Below are 16181 nucleotides of genomic sequence, written 5' to 3' on the forward strand. Positions count from 1 at the left end.
TAGACCACAGATGCTGCTCCCTTTTAATGACTCACATGTGTTACTATATAATCAGATATGCAATTAAATCCTAATGTGAACGAGCCATTGTGCTAAAGATATGAAAATAGTCCCTTTAGTTCAATGAGCTCTTCTTCGGCATCATATGTTCCATGACTTGTATGCATACCAGGACGGGCAGGTGAAAGGCCAGGTGAAAGAAAGGACAACTGAAGTGTGTTAAAAAATGACAATTGTTAGTCTTGGAAGAAATGACTGTAATGGACTAGAAAGTGAGTTCCATACCTAAAAGGGATAGTCACAACTCCAAATTCTGTCAACTGGTTTTCTTGTGGGAAATGAGAACTAGGTTTGTAGAACTTCCAGTGTTTCAGAGAAAGCTGGAAATCTGCATTCTGGTATTGAATCTCCCATGCCAGAAAAAAGTGGCCATAGCCTGAATGCAGGGACATCATTTTATCACTTCTAATCCCAAGAATCATTTGTGCCCAAGGAAAAAAAGATAGGGTAAAACAAACAAAAGCAGGGGTCTCTTGTGGTTTGTGTAGAGTCCCTTTGTGGTTATAACTGCTGCCTTGAAGATCCTTTCCATTTACACAACGAGATGTACATCAGAGAGCCCCATTCTAGGGCATTCTTTCTTTCCTTATTCTCTGCATTTCTTTACATCCCTGGACTAAAGCTTTTCCCAGGACAGGAATTATGTCACATTCATCTTTGTATGTCCTGTGCCTTGGCACAGAACCAAAACTTAATAAATATCTGTGGAATAAATGAATGAATCAAAAAGGGTGAATATGTAAGTCATTGCCAGCTTTACAGAAAGGCTGTTCTTGGGGAAATCCCTCAAGACATAAGAACAGGTGCTTCAGAACTAAGGTGAAAGAAAAGATGAAAGGAAACCTGTTGTCCTGACTCAGGTTGAGTCTCTTCTTCTGTGTGCATTGCCTGGGAGATTTGCTCCCAACAAATTTAGATGTGAATTCTTTTTAAATGTTTCCTCATTCATTCCTAAAATCTAATCAAGGTTTGAATACACTGTTGTGGAAGAGAAAAACATAAGAGATCCTGCAGTATCAAACACAGCTCCTTGTACTGAGGGTCTGGACAAATTGATTAACTGTGCCTCATTTAATGAAGTAACTCACCCAAAGAGCAGAATGATGGCATTTACCTTCCACAACCTTTAAAGGTCCAAACACGAAGTATGTTGGAATGAGAAAGAAAAGGAAGAGGAGAATTTGAGTAAAGCTAAGATAATGAGGAAAAAAAAAAAAAAAACTAAGATTAAAAAAAAAAACTAAGAAAAAAAAAACCACGAGGAAAACTGCTTTTTTAAAACAACTTTTCAGGTTTTTGTTTTATTTTATTTTGTCCCATATAGAATAAATTTTGGATCATTTTAGCCTCATCACAGTTACCAATAGTCATATCAGTTCAGCATTGTCTCTCTGTGATTAAGGGAATGAACCCTGTGAGTTCTATTTATACATTATTCTTTCATTCTATCTTTTCATTGCTTTAGGGTTTCACTGCAGGTCTTAACAAAAGAAAACATACATACAAACAAACAAATTATCGCCTGACTGTGCATTCTTAAAAGTTGAAAATAATTGAGCTCTAGCAGAATGTAGTAATTACAGTCACTACATCTCCACCTGGTAGAGATTACACTGAGCAGTAATTTTCTTTTTTTTTTTTTAATTTTAATTTTTATTGTTATACTTTAGGTTTTAGGGTACATGTGCACAGTGTGCAGGTTTGTTACATATGTATCCATGTGCCATGTTGATTTCCTACACCCATTAACTCGTCATTTAGCATTAGGTATATCTCCTAATGCTGTCCCTCCCCCCTCCCCCAACCCCACAACAGTCCCCGGAGTGTGATGTTCCCCTTCCTGTGTCCATGAGTTCTCATTGTTCAATTCCCACCTATGAGTGAGAACATGCGGTGTTTGGTTTTTTGTCCTTGTGATAGTTTACTGAGAATGATGGTTTCCAGTTTCATCCATGTCCCTACAAAAGACATGAACTCATCATTTTTTATGGCTGCATGGTATTCCATGGTGTATATGTGCCACATTTTCTTAATCCAGTCTATCATTGTTGGACATTTGGGTTGGTTCTAAGTCTTTGCTATTGTGAATAGTGCTGCAATAAACATACGTGTGCATGTGTCTTTATAGCAGCATGATTTATAGTCCTTTGGGTATATACCCAGTAATGGGGATGGCTGGGTCAAATGGTATTTCTAGTTCTAGATCCCTGAGGAATCGCCACACTGATTTCCACAATGGTTGAACTAGTTTACAGTCCCACCAACAGTGTACAAGTGTTCCTATTTCTCCACATCCTCTCCAGCACCTGTTGTTTCCTGACTTTTTAATGATGGCCATTCTAACTGGTGTGAGATGGTATCTCACTGTGGTTTTGATTTGCATTTCTCTGATGGCCAATGATGATGAGCATTTTTTCATGTGTTTTTTGGCTGCATGAATGTCTTCTTTTGAGAAGTGTCTGTTCATGTCCTTTGCCCACTTTTTGATGGGGTTGTTTGTTTTTTTCTTGTTAATTTCTTTGAGTTCATTGTAGATTCTGGATATTAGCCCTTTGTCAGATGAGTAGGTTGCAAAAATTTTCTCCCATTCTGTAGGTTGCCTGTTCACTCTGATGGTAGTTTCTTTTGCTGTGCAGAAGCTCTTTAGTTTAATTAGATCCCATTTGTCAATTTTGGCTTTTGTTGCCATTGCTTTTGGTGTTTTAGACATGAAGTCCTTACCCACGCCTATGTCCTGAATGGTATTGCCTAGGTTTTCTTGTAGGATTTTAATGGTTTTAGGTCTAACATTTAAGTCTTTGATCCATCTTTAATTAATTTTTGTATAAGGTGTAAGGAAGGGATCCAGTTTCAGCTTCCTACATATGGCTAGCCAGTTTTCCCAGCACCATTTATTAAATAGGGAATCCTTTCCCCATTTCTTGTTTTTGTCAGGTTTGTCAAAGATCAGATAGTTGTAGATATGCGGCACTATTTCTGAGGGCTCTGTTCTGTTCCATTGATCTATGTCTCTGTTGTGGTACCAGTACCATGCTGTTTTGGTTACTGTAGCCTTGTAGTATAGTTTGAAGTCAGGTAGCAGGATGCCTCCAGCTTTGTTCTTTTGGCTTAGGATTGACTTGGCGATGCGAGCTCTTTTTTGGTTCCATATGAACTTTAAAGTAGTTTTTAGTTTTTTCCAATTCTGTGAAGAAAGTCATTGGTAGCTTGATGGGGATGGCATTGAATCTATACATTACCTTGGGCAGTATGGCCATTTTCACAATATTGATTCTTCCAACCCATGAGCATGGAATGTTCTTCCATTTGTTTGTATCCTCTTTTATTTCATTGAGCAGTGATTTGCAGTTCTCCTTGAAGAGGTCCTTCACATCCCTTGTAAGTTGGATTCCTAGGTATTTTATTCTCTTTGAAGCAATTGTGAATGGGAGTTCACTCATGATTTGGCTCTCTGTCTGTGATTGGTGTACAAGAATGCTTGTGATTTTTGTACATTGATTTTGTATCCTGAGACTTTGCTGAAGTTGCTAATCAGCTTAAGGAAATTTTGGGCTGTCACAATGGGGTTTTCTAGATATACAATCATGTCATCTGCAAACAGGGACAATTTGACTTCCTCTTTTCCTAATTGAATACCCTTTATTTCCTTCTCCTGCCTGATTGCTCTGGCCAGAACTTCCAGCACTATGTTGAATAGGAGTGGTGAGAGAGGGCATCCCTGTCTTGTGCCAGTTTTCAGAGGGAATGCTTCCAGTTTTTGCCCATTCAGTATGATATTGGCTGTGGGTTTGTCATAGATAGCTCTTATTATTTTGAGATAGGTCCCATCAATACCTAATTTATTGAGAGTTTTTAGCATGAAGCGTTGTTGAATTTTGTCAACGGCCTTTTCTGCATCTATTGAGATAATCATGTGGTTTTTGTATTTGGTTCTGTTTATATGTTGGATTACATTTATTGATTTGCGTATGTTGAACCAGCCTTGCATCCCAGGAATGAAGCCCACTTGATTGTGGCAGATAAGCTTTTTGATGTGCTGCTGGATTCGGTTTGCCAGTATTTTATTGAGGATTTTTGCATCAATGTTCATCAAGGATATTGGTCTGAAATTCTCTTTTTTGGTTATGTCTCTGCCAGGCTTTGGTGTCAGGATGATGCTGGCTTCATAAAATATGTTAGGGAGGATTCCCTCTTTTTCTATTGTTTGGAATAGTTTCAGAAGGAATGGTACCAGTTCCTCCTTGTACCTCTGGTAGAATTCGGCTGTGAATCCATCAGGTCCTGGACTCTTTTTGATTGGTAAGCTATTGATTATTGCCACAATTTCAGAACCTGTTATTGGTCTATTCAGAGATTCAACTTCTTCCTGGTTTAGTCTTGGGAGGGTGTATTTGTCGAGGAATTTATCCATTTCTTCTAGATTTTCTAGTTTATTTGCATAGAGGTGTTTGTAGTATTCTCTGATGGTAGATTGTATTTCTGTGGAATCGGTGGTGATATCCCCTTTTTCATTTTTTATTGCATCTATTTGATTCTTCTCTCTTTTCTTCTTTATTAGTCTTGCTAGTGGTCTATCAATTTTGTTGATCTTTTCAAAAAACCAGCTCCTGGATTCATTAATTTTTTTGAAGGGTTTTTTGTGTCTCTATTTCCTTCAGTTCTGCTCTGATTTTAGTTATTTCTAGCCTTCTGCTAGCTTTTGAATGTGTTTGCTCTTGCTTTTCTAGTTCTTTTAATTGTGATGTTAGGGTGTCAATTTTGGATCTTTCCTGCTTTCTCTTGTGGGCATTTAGTGCTACAAATTTCCCTCTACACACTGCTTTGAACGTGTCCCAGAGATTCTGGTATGTTGTGTCTTTGTTCTCGTTGGTTTCAAAGAACATCTTTATTTCTGCCTTCATTTCATTATGTACCCAATAGTCATTCAGGAGCAGGTTGTTCAGTTTCCATGTAGTTGAGTGGTTTTGAGTGAGTTTCTTAATCCTGAGTTCTAGTTTGATTGCACTGTGGTCTGAGAGACAGTTTGTTATAATTTCTGTTCTTTTACATTTGCTGAGGAGAGCTTTACTTCCAACTATGTTGTCAATTTTGGAATAGGTGTGGTGTGGTGCTGAAAAAAATGTATCTTCTGTTGATTTGGGGTGGAGAGTTCTGTAGATGTCTATTACGTCCACTTTGTGCAGAGCTGAGTTCAATTCCTGGATATCTTAACTTTCTGTCTCATTGATCTGTCTAATGTTGACAGTGGGGTGTTAAAATCTCCCATTATTATTGTGTGGGAGTCTAAGTTTCTTTGTAGGTCTCTGAGGACTTGCTTTATGAATCTGGGTGCTCCTGTATTGGGTGCATATATATTTAGGATAGTTAGCTCTTCTTGTTGAATTGATCCCTTTACCATTATGTAATGGCCTTCTTTGTCTCTTTTGATCTTTGTTGGTTTAAAGTCTATTTTATCAGAGACTAGGATTGCAACCCCTCTCTTTTTTTGTTTTCCATTTGCTTGATAGATCTTCCTCCATCCCTTTATTTTGAGTCTATGTGTGTCTCTGCACGTGAGATGGGTTTCCTGAAAGCAGCACACTGATGGGTCCTGACTCCTTATCCAGTTTTCCAGTCTGTGTCTTTTAATTGGAGCATTTAGCCCATTTACATTTAAGGTTAATATTGTTATGTGTGAATTTGATCCTGTCATTATGATGTTAGTTGGTAAATTTGCTCATTAGTTGATGCGGTTTCTTCCTAGCCTCGATGGTCTTTACAATTTGGCATGTTTTTGCAGTGGCTGGTACCGGTTGTTCCTTTCCATGTTTAGTGCTTCCTTCAGGAGCTCTTTTAGGGCAGGCCTGGTGGTGACAAAATCACTCAGCATTTGCTTGTCTGTAAAGTATTTTATTTCTCCTTCACTTATGAAGCTTAGTTTGGCTGGATATGAAATTCTGGGTTGAAAATTCTTTTCTTTAAGAATATTGAATATCGGTCCCCACTCTCTTCTGACTTGTAGAGTTTCTGCTGAGAGATCAGCTGTTAGTCTGATGGGCTTCCCTTTGTGGGTAACCCGACCTTTCTCTCTGGCTGCCCTTAACATTTTTTCCTTCATTTCAACTTTGGTGACTCTGACAATTATGTGTCTTGGAGTTGCTCTTCTCGAGGAGTATCTTTGTGGCGTTCTCTGTATTTCCTGAATCTGAATGTTGGCCTGCCTTGCTAGATTGGGGAAGTTCTCCTGGATAATATCTTGCAGAGTGTTTTCCAACTTGGTTCCATTCTCCCCGTCATTTTCAGGTACACCAATCAGACGTCAGTTTGGTCTTTTCACATAGTCCCAAATTTCTTGGAGGCTTTGTTCATTTCTTTCTATTCTTTTTTCTCTAAACTTCCCTTCTCGCTTCATTTCGTTCATTTCATCTTCCATCAGCGATACCCTTTCTTCCAGTTGATCGCATCTGCTACTGAGGCTTCTGCAACCTTCATGTAGTTCTCAAAACTTGGCTTTCAGCTCCATCAGCTCCTTTAAGCCCTTCTCTCCATTGGTTATTCTAGTTATCCATTCGTCTAATTTTTTTTCAAAGTTTTTAACTTCTTTGCTATTGTTTTGAATTTCCTCCTGTAGCTCAGAGTAGTTTGATTGTCTGAAGCCTTCTTCTCTCAACTCGTCAAAGTCATCCTCCATCCAGCTTTGTTCCGTTGCTGGTGAGGAACTGCATTCCTTTGGAGTAGGAGAGGTGCTCTGGTTTTAGAGTTTCCAGTTTTTCTGCTCTGTTTTTTCCCCATCTTTGTGGTTTTATCTACTTTTGGTCTTTGATGATGGTGATGTACAGATGGGTTTTTGGTGTGGATGTCCTTTCTGTTTGTTAGTTTTCCTTCTACCAGACGGGACCCTCAGCTGCAGGTCTCTTGGAGTTTACTAGAAGTCCACTCCAGACCCTGTTTGGCTGGGTGTCAGCAGCGGTGGCTGCAGAACTGCAGATTTTCGTGAGCCCACAAATTCAGCTGTCTGATAGTTCCTCTGGAAGTTCTGTCTCAGAGGAGTACCCAGCCGAGGGAGGTGTCAGTCTGTCCCTACTGGGTGGGGGGGGGGGGGGGTGCCTCCCAGTTAGGCACTGAGCAGTAATTTTCAAAAGGTCACACAGTCAACTCCATGAATCTATGTCCCTGCACACTTTCTAGCCTGTCCCTTCTTCTGTTGCCATCTGATCTGACTGGATTTATTAAGTGCATGGCTTCAAGCTGTTTGTTGAGAAATACAGCATCTATGCTTCTGTTTGTGTTGGCCTATTGCCTTTTTTATAGTCTTATCATGGGACTTCCAAACAGACTGAGGTAAAAAATTACAGTAGTGATAAAAACGAAAGAAAGAGGGAAAGAAAGGAAGGAAAAAAGGAAGGAAGGAAGGAGGGAAGGAAGGAAGGAAGGGGCGAGCAAGGAATGAAGGAGGGAGGGAAGGGAGGAAGGCAAAGAGGGGGCAAGAAAGAAAAAGAGAGAGGAAGCAGGAAGGGCAAGAAGGGTCACTGCTGTTTACTATAGATGTGGTGTGATATAGTAAAAAGATTTCAGCCCCCACCCTGTTGAGAGCATGACTTTGGGAAAGTCATTTGTCTTCTATAGATCTTTATATGTAAAGTGAGTTAGAAGTACTTCATTTTTCTAAAAGAGGAGAGAAAGTCAAATGGTTTCTTCAAGCCTGTTCAGGCCCAAAGTTGATTATTTCTTCTAAATCTTTGGTCTCAACCATTACATGGTAGCCAAATTCTTTTTTCCCTAATCAGAACCCCCTCTTCTTTTTCAAAAGAGTGTTGACAGAACAGATCCTAAATCCTAGCAAAGTAGCTACATTTAGCTTTCAAATTGTCATGGCTTTAAGAAGACAATATTAACGAAACCTTTGGAGAAGACAATATTAAAATAGCAGTTAATGTCACAAAATATGTTTTCTTACATTTGAATACATAAAAAAGTTCATTTGATTGAGTATGTATGTGTGTATTTGTGTGGGTGGGGTGTGGGTAGATGGGTATTTAGGAATTGGCATCCGATTTCCAAAGCAAACGAAATTAAATGTATTAGGAACCAGGGACAGAGTATTGCACATAAAGGTTGACTGGGCAATTTATTTTTAGATTTGATTACAAATGCAGGGGTTATTGCATGTGTACATACACTGTTCAATGCTATATTTGAAAGGAGCACTAGAGATAATGTAGCCCATTTTCTGAATTTACAGTGCCAGATCCTAAACTCAAACACAGAACACTGAGCCCAGTACACATTTTTTAATGCCACACCAGACCAATTATTTCACTCAAATAGCAATATATATATCACTTCTACCATCTCATACCTCTGTTAAAACATGACACAGTTGTATATGTATGAAGAATAAAAAAGTCAGATATAAAAAAAAAGTTCAAAATTTTACAATGATTCCAAGTAGAAATAGTTTCTAGTTCTTGACCTTGGAAATACCTATGTGAGGAAATGTACATTTTTAGTTTCTGTTATAAAACTTCTATATAGTACTGTCTACTTTGAAATTTCATTGTCACTAACTCTTGCAGCCAATAAAGTATAACTACCTAGAGATGGTTGAAAGGGCTCTAAAGAAACCTATTCAAAGTAATCAGACTGAATTTCTAACTTACTTATAAAAAATGGTGGCAGTATATATATTTTGACAATTTCTTCTAGTCTTACATGAATTGAAACAGCTTCCATCACACAGCCAGTAAGTGAAGAAGCTTAGACTTGGTGCCAAGTCTTCCATCTCTGTATTCACGTCTTTTCCTCTCTATGGATAATGGAGAACCCACTCAGCTCTTCAGTTTTTGAAAGGCTATTGTCACATGATTCAGTGTAATTTGATGTGTTGATAATTCAGATTAAGTAACATTTCTCAATACAGTGAACATGTTTCTTATTAGCCTATGTGCCATAATTGAAGTCTTGGCTGTTTTAAGAGTTCTATTCCTAAAGCAAGGATCTATATTTATAGCAGCCTGTCAGAGGAGAAAAGTATTTCTGGAACCAAAACTAGGTAGATGGCATTACAGAGTCCAAAGACTGCCTGGTTTCCTGCTAGGAATGAATGGTCATGCAACATCTGTCTCATTCTTTTTAGACCCACCAGTGGTTTAGAAATAGCACTTACATTGAAGAGAAGCAAAAGGCATATTCCTGCAGGAGAAACCAGGAAGTATTGGGAATTAGAAAACAGGGGTTGTGGTCTCAGATCTATCACTGATAAGTGGCATGACTTGAGTAGAAATGCTAGACTCCTCATTTTTTTTTTTTTTTTTTTTTTTTTGAGGCCACTGTTTCCTGGATTTATCTTAAGATGAAATAATAGGAAAACAACTTTAGGAAATAGTATATACTATATTCATGTAGTGTCTGCTTGCACAGAGATTACATTTTAGAAATCAATAGAAAACCTTAGCCCAGGAGGTTGAAATTGAAAGTTCTATCTTAGTTTTAACTTTATATATGTTTTAATGATTTGCTTGGGTGACCAAGTGACTGAGCCAAACATGGCAATTGCTGTGAACTGTCAAAACAGCTAAAATGATTTGCTTGGTTGGATTCAGAGTTTACAGAGAGCCCTATCAGCTAGGCTGTAAGCTCCATGAAGGCACCAAGCACCATTCTTTAATTCACAATTATAGGCCTAGCATCCACCACAAACCTGGAATATAGCACACATTCAATAAATATTTTCTGTGTTGCTAAATTAATAAAAGTTAAAATTTAGTTTGTTTAACTAATTTTAGAGATTTTGCAGCTAAGCCAAAAACTTTAATAATTAATAGACCAATGATATGATTATTCATTTATTAATTTCTTCATTCATTCTGCAAATATTTGCTGAACACCTATTATAACCTAACTGGGTGCCTGGGATAAAATGTTAAGCCAGATAGCCACGTGACATATAACATTCTTCTTGCCCTTTCTTATGATAATGTTTTTCTTTCTTTAAAGTTATTTGAAGTCGAAGATCTAGGTTAAAGTCCCAATTCTACTTCTTAATTGATAACTTCTAGCAAGTCCTTTAACTTCACAGGTTCTCAGTTGGTTCATTTTAGAGAAAATGGTACTTGTCTCTCTGATGAGGTTATATGAGACTCAAATTTTATGTCTGGAAAGACAGGTGAGCTGTACACACACTGCTACATTGGATGTATTTATTGCTGTCATCGTAACTTGTATGCATATCCAAGTTGTGCATGCTTACCTCTGGCAGCCAAGGAACAACCACGGAAAATCAGGATGAATACAGATTAAGTTTATCTCTGCAAGGCATTCTCAGGCAACTGAGGGAATCAATTCCACATCTGCTAAGTTTGATTAATCACTTCTTTTTTTCCTCGTGGATCTACTTAGCAAGTTAACTGACAGAAATCAAAGTCCTAGATTTGTCCCCTTATGCCCAGTGACTGCTGGCTACCTATTCAGGAATCACCTCCTGAATTTAATAGGAAGTGTTAACGCACTGGAAAGAGAGTTCAATGTTGTTCTCTGACAGGCAGCATTAAATACAATGCTTTGGTCATAGTGGACATACAAGCTATCAATAATAAAAACAAAGAGATGGAGAAAAGAAATTTTGACCTATTATTGGAAGAATACTATTATATAATTGAATCTGGTTGGGTGCAGCGGCTCATGCCTGTAATCCCAGCACTTTGGGAGGCCAGGGTAGAAGGAATGCTTGACTTCAGGAGTTTGAGACCAGCCTGGGCAACATAGTGAGACCTTGTCTCTGCAAAAAAATAAAAAAATGAAATGGGATAGGACATAGTGGCACACCCCTGTGGTGCCAGCTAATGGATGGGGGTGGGAGGGGGTGTTGTGGTTGGTGAATAACTCGAGCCCAGGATGTTGAGGCTGCAGTGAGCCATGATTGTGCTGCTGCACTCCAGCCTGGGTAACAGAGGCAGACTCTGTTTCAGAAAAACAAACAAACAAACAAAAACCTGAATCTATGGTAATTGACAGCATTTTCTTTCATTTTCCTTAAAAAAAAAGTCTACTGCACTTTGCCCAGATTTCTTAAAATTAAATAAATAAAATAAAATAAAATTCAGGTAAATGTCAGAAAAATTCTCATTAATGATGATGATAACCACTTTAAGCACCTTCTGTATGCTAGATGGTGTACCAGGCACTTTACATATCTTAAAACATTAAAGCACATTTTTTTCATATTCAGATATATTTCTGAGGATCACAGTTGTCACCAATTATATGACTAAATTCGTATCATTTTTACCCTAGTAATCTCAAAAAGTTAAATACAAAGGCATTTTAAAATTTGCAGAGAATCCAGCTGACTCAATTATAGAGATTCTACCCCTTGGCAATTGGTTTCAGAATGTGATTATATTCCCCAGAATTGAAATGAGCGGACAGCTGGACTCTCTGGAAACCAGTTCCATTACCTTTACCTACAAACCTGAAATATATGTATTTGCAGACAGGTGTTATCAAATCATGGATTCTGTGTGATTTATCCTACAATAATGCTACTGTTAAAACCTGTGTGGCCCTGGGCATTTGGCAAATGCATGTACCTTGTGGGAAAGAGTGAACCCATTAGGTGAATTGGAGTCTTATTCAATTATTGAACAAGCAGCGCTTCTTCAATATTTTTGCCTTCAAACCTCAAATTTAGAGCAGACCCACTGCACTTCCACCTGCCTGGTTCCACAATGCCCAGACACCTTCCTCTTGGACACTGTATTCCATTGTGGGAAAACTACACAAGGAGGGTGTAAGGATCGTAGAGAAAGTGGAAAGTGGGAGAAGGAAGCCAAAGTAAGAGAGAAGGAGATGAGAGAGAAAGAAAGATGAGAGAAAGGACCAGGGAATTCCCTGTGACAAGATAGAAGTGCTAGCAAGTCACTGGATCTTTCTTTTCTTCATGGGTAAAAGGGTCCCCTTGGGAAGACATGTTTGAAAGCCGTTAGCATAATGCCTGACACAGAGAAGGAACAGAAAAAAAATTAGTTTGTTTTTATTCTTCTCTTTGCTAAGTTATGTGGACAAAGCAGTTGTTCTAGTTACACAGCCATTGCCCAATATTTAGCTATCATTACATTTTCTTCTTGGAGGTTTTGCCAATCATCTTATCTTGTGGAGGCACCAGCTAATGGGAGTCTGGCTGCCTGAATGCAAGACAGCCAACTATATGATTCTTCCTCCCTGTCTGACACTTCTCTATATATTTTACAGTATCTACCTTCTAAATTATTACTGTTCCTTTTGTTTTCACCTTTACCCCCAAGTGCTCAGTCTTAATATCTCCGTTGCACATGCCTTTTCAAGGCAACATTAACCATTATGCAGCAACTGCAAAGCAGGCTTCTCTACCCCTTCCTCCTCTTTGCAGAGCTTCCTAATGGAACAAGCAAATAAACTTAATTTTATTTTGTATCTTCAACTACTTAATATGATAGTGCTTAGTACATCAGGTAGCATGAGTATCAAATAGGCAAATGAACCATATGTTCCCATGTTTAAGGAAGAATGACAGTCTGCATAATGCCAGGCTTATTACAATCTCCCTTCTGTGCTGCCTCTTTGTAATAAGATTTTAAATTGTTCATACTCAACTCCTGAGAGCCTTGTTAAGGTGAGCCTTTCCAAGGGAATACATGTTGAAGATGTCAAGAGCCATCTGATAGTCTTGCCTGTGTCACATGAAGATGTAACAAGCTAAAATCCTGTGTGTGCCCCTGTCAGTCTTGTTTTCATTTTCCCCTCTTGCCATCCAATTCTCCGTTCTTTATCCCCACTGACCTCCACTGGTCTGGGGCACTCACCTTTCGTACAGTGCCTGCAGAACCACCCAGATGCCATGGTCTGAAAAAGCTCCGGTTCATTAAAGATATAAAGCCTGCCTTTAAATCCAGCCTGCCTAACTCAATGTATGCTGTTTTACCCTACTGCCTTGTGTTGGCCTATTACTGCTGTAGTCCCTCTCCCATTTTTGTGACAGGTAATGACATCCTGTGGCTTTCAACCAAGGGTAAATAGGAGAAAGCAAAGAAGTTTCACAAAATAAATAGCATCTTATAAATTCTTAAACTGTGTCTTACAACAGAAAATGGGTAGGCTTCCTTGTAGAGTGGCCGTGAATTCATGGGCTGCTATGTCAGTCAGTTTCAAATTTGATCATGCACCATAAGAATCTTGTGAAAAATGCAGATCCCAGAGCCATGCCCATGATTTTGATTTAGTGGGTGTGGAATAGGTTAAGGAATCTGAATTTGTATAAGTTCACTCCCTCTGCCTTCAAGAGTGGCTGAAGTTGTTGAATACCATCTAGAGGAGCACGGGTTTGGTGCATACATATCTACTTAAATAGAAATGTGCTTCATTTTATCTCTGTTCCACCCCAGAACTTTGATTCCTATCCTAACAGTTCAACCGTTCATTCTATCTCACTGTTGAAGAGATATAAATCCTTAGTTCTCTCACTTTTTGAAAATATGAATATAATTGGCTCTACAATGGTATCTACTCATTTTATCTCTTGCTTCTAATTTCTGAGTGACATTTGTATCTTCAAAATTTTACATAAATATTCAACAGCAATAATTTTATAGACAGAAAAGATCACTTACTTATTCAAGTAATTTATACAAATGACCTTTTGTTCTTGGTTTGATTTTTGAGAAAAGAAGTGGTTACTTGATATATTTTAAAGCATAATGTCCTTTTTTATTTACTTAAAAAGAAAATGGTTGATGACAGATATTTGTTACACCCACACTTCTAATGCCAGTGAGTGTATTTAAAAAAAATAAAAATAAATAATTAGAAAAAGAATTGCTGTCTATGACAATCCAGTAGAAGAAATAAAAGCTGGAGTAACAGTGTAGAAATCAGTCTTGTTAAAACCTTCCAAACAAGCAGTGAAGCTGTCAGAGCACTTTTTTTTTTTTAGCCACTGACTAGAATTTTTCAATTTTGTTTTTCTTTTTTTCATAGAACTTCTTAAATTTTTTTTCAAATGAAATTTATGCAAGAATACCTTTCATACCACAGATAAAATTGAACTAATCTGGCTAATGTCCTGGAGGGAGAACCAGAACCCCACTCAATGCCCTCCTCAATCCCTCTCGCCCTAAATCTCCATGGTGTGCCCTAGAAATTCCCTAGCTCTCCAAGGAGCATGGTTTGAGGACTACTAATTTGAAGTGACAAATCTGATTCTCAAGTGTGACTTGTCAAACGATTCATTTATTTATCAGTATAGTGGCAAATCAATTTGACAGGCCTTGTGAAAGATTCTGGGTTTATAACTTGAATGAGCTCAGAGTCTCCTGGGGAAAGCAGACAAGCCCACAGCTCCGGGGCAGCGGGGCATGTGTCACCACTAACATGTGAAGAGAGTGAGGGCAATTCACTAACTTGGCTTACAGGAGTCTAGAACGGCTTCAACAGGTTGCAGGTAACTGAAGTGGCAGTTGAAGAGTGAGTGAGAATTTTTCCCGGAAGAGAAAAGCGGGAGGTACAGGCTTATTATGTGACTGTCTTACTCTATATTTGGTATCCAGACTTGGTGTCATTTCAGAATTTTGGGTACAGATTTCCCTTCCTCAATACAAGACACACTTCTCCCATGAGTCCTCTAAATGCAAGTAAAGGGTACTCAAATCATTTTGTGAGGCATCCAAGAATTGACTCTTTGACTACTCAAGGAATGCTTGGATAAACCTAATAACATATATTTTAATTCTATCTCCAATTAAATTAACTAAATACACCCATAAATCTATCCTCCCTATATTTAACCACGAGTTTCATTATATAAGAATAATAATGATGACGATATATCCATTTATATGCTATCCATCAAGCGCAGATAGTGTGTTAAGATGTTTGATACATCATTTCGTTAAATTTTTACAACATACCTATGAGAGGCATTTATTCATATTTTTAGATGAGTAAAGGCTTAGAGAAGTTAAGCATCATACTGCAATCAGTAAGTGATAGAAAAACATTCAGTTCTGAGAAGCTCTGACTCCAAAGCCTTGTATAATCTTAAACATAACACTGCAGGATTTTAATTAGATTTCTGGTGTCCATATGTGGAATTAAAGGCAGTCCTTCATAATATACACATTTTTTTGTTTCTTCAGAGTTAGTTATACTAAAAAAATCTTCTGAAAATAGTGATATGCAAGGTAAAACTCTATCTTTATGTCACTAAAAGGTATAGAATAGGTCAACATGTTGTCCAAATACTGATAGATGGAGTCTTATTTATTCACATCAATACAAAAATATCAGTTCTTTCAGTGGCACAGCATCTTGAATACACAATGTTCAAAAGGAACATTGTGATTGGATTTTTTTTTTATTTCATGAAATTTTTTATTACAAAATTTGTAAAATATATTTCTTATAATGAGTTGCAGTAAAACTAAAATGAAAGCCACTGCGTTGTAATAAGCAAGTGCTTTTTTCTTTTTTTTTTTTATTATACTTTAGGTTTTAGGGTACATGTGCACAATGTGCAGGTTTGTTACATATGTATCCATGTGCCACGTTGGTTTGCTGCACCCATTAACTCGTCATTTAGCATTAGGTATATCTCCTAATGCTGTCCCTCCCCCCTCCCCCAACCCCACAACAGTCCCCGGAGCGTGATGTTCCCCTTCCTGTGTCCATGAGTTCTCATTGTTCAATTCCCACCTATGAGTGAGAACATGCGGTGTTTGGTTTTTTGTCCTTGCGATAGTTTACTGAGAATGATGTTTTCCAGTTTCATCCATGTCCCTACAAAGGATATGAACTCATCCTTTTTTATGGCTGCATAGTATTCCATGGCCATCATTAAAAAATCAGGAAACAACAGGTGCTGGAGAGGATGTGGAGAAATAGGAACACTTTTACACTGTTGGTGGGACTGTAAACTAGTTCAACCATTGTGGAAGTCAGTGTGGCGATTCCTCAGGGATCTAGAACTAGAAATACCATTTGACCCAGCCATCCCATTACTGGGTATATACCCAAAGGACTATCAATCATGCTGCTATAAAGACACATGCACACGTATGTTTATTGCGGCACTATTCACAATAGCAAAGACTTGGAACCAACCCAAATGTCCA

The 16181-nt window shown here is 38.1% G+C and overlaps 1 protein-coding gene across 6 annotated transcripts in view; it reads left to right on the top strand.

Annotated features, from left to right (window-relative positions):
• Positions 1-16181, top strand: part of CNTN6 (contactin 6) — a 356073-nt gene that overhangs the window by 249138 nt on the left and 90754 nt on the right. The gene's annotated exons all lie outside the window — the stretch shown is intronic.

The sequence above is a fragment of the Hylobates moloch genome, unplaced genomic scaffold (genome assembly GCF_009828535.3).
Source record: "Hylobates moloch isolate HMO894 unplaced genomic scaffold, HMol_V3 SCAFFOLD_4, whole genome shotgun sequence".
Lineage (NCBI taxonomy): Eukaryota > Metazoa > Chordata > Mammalia > Primates > Hylobatidae > Hylobates > Hylobates moloch.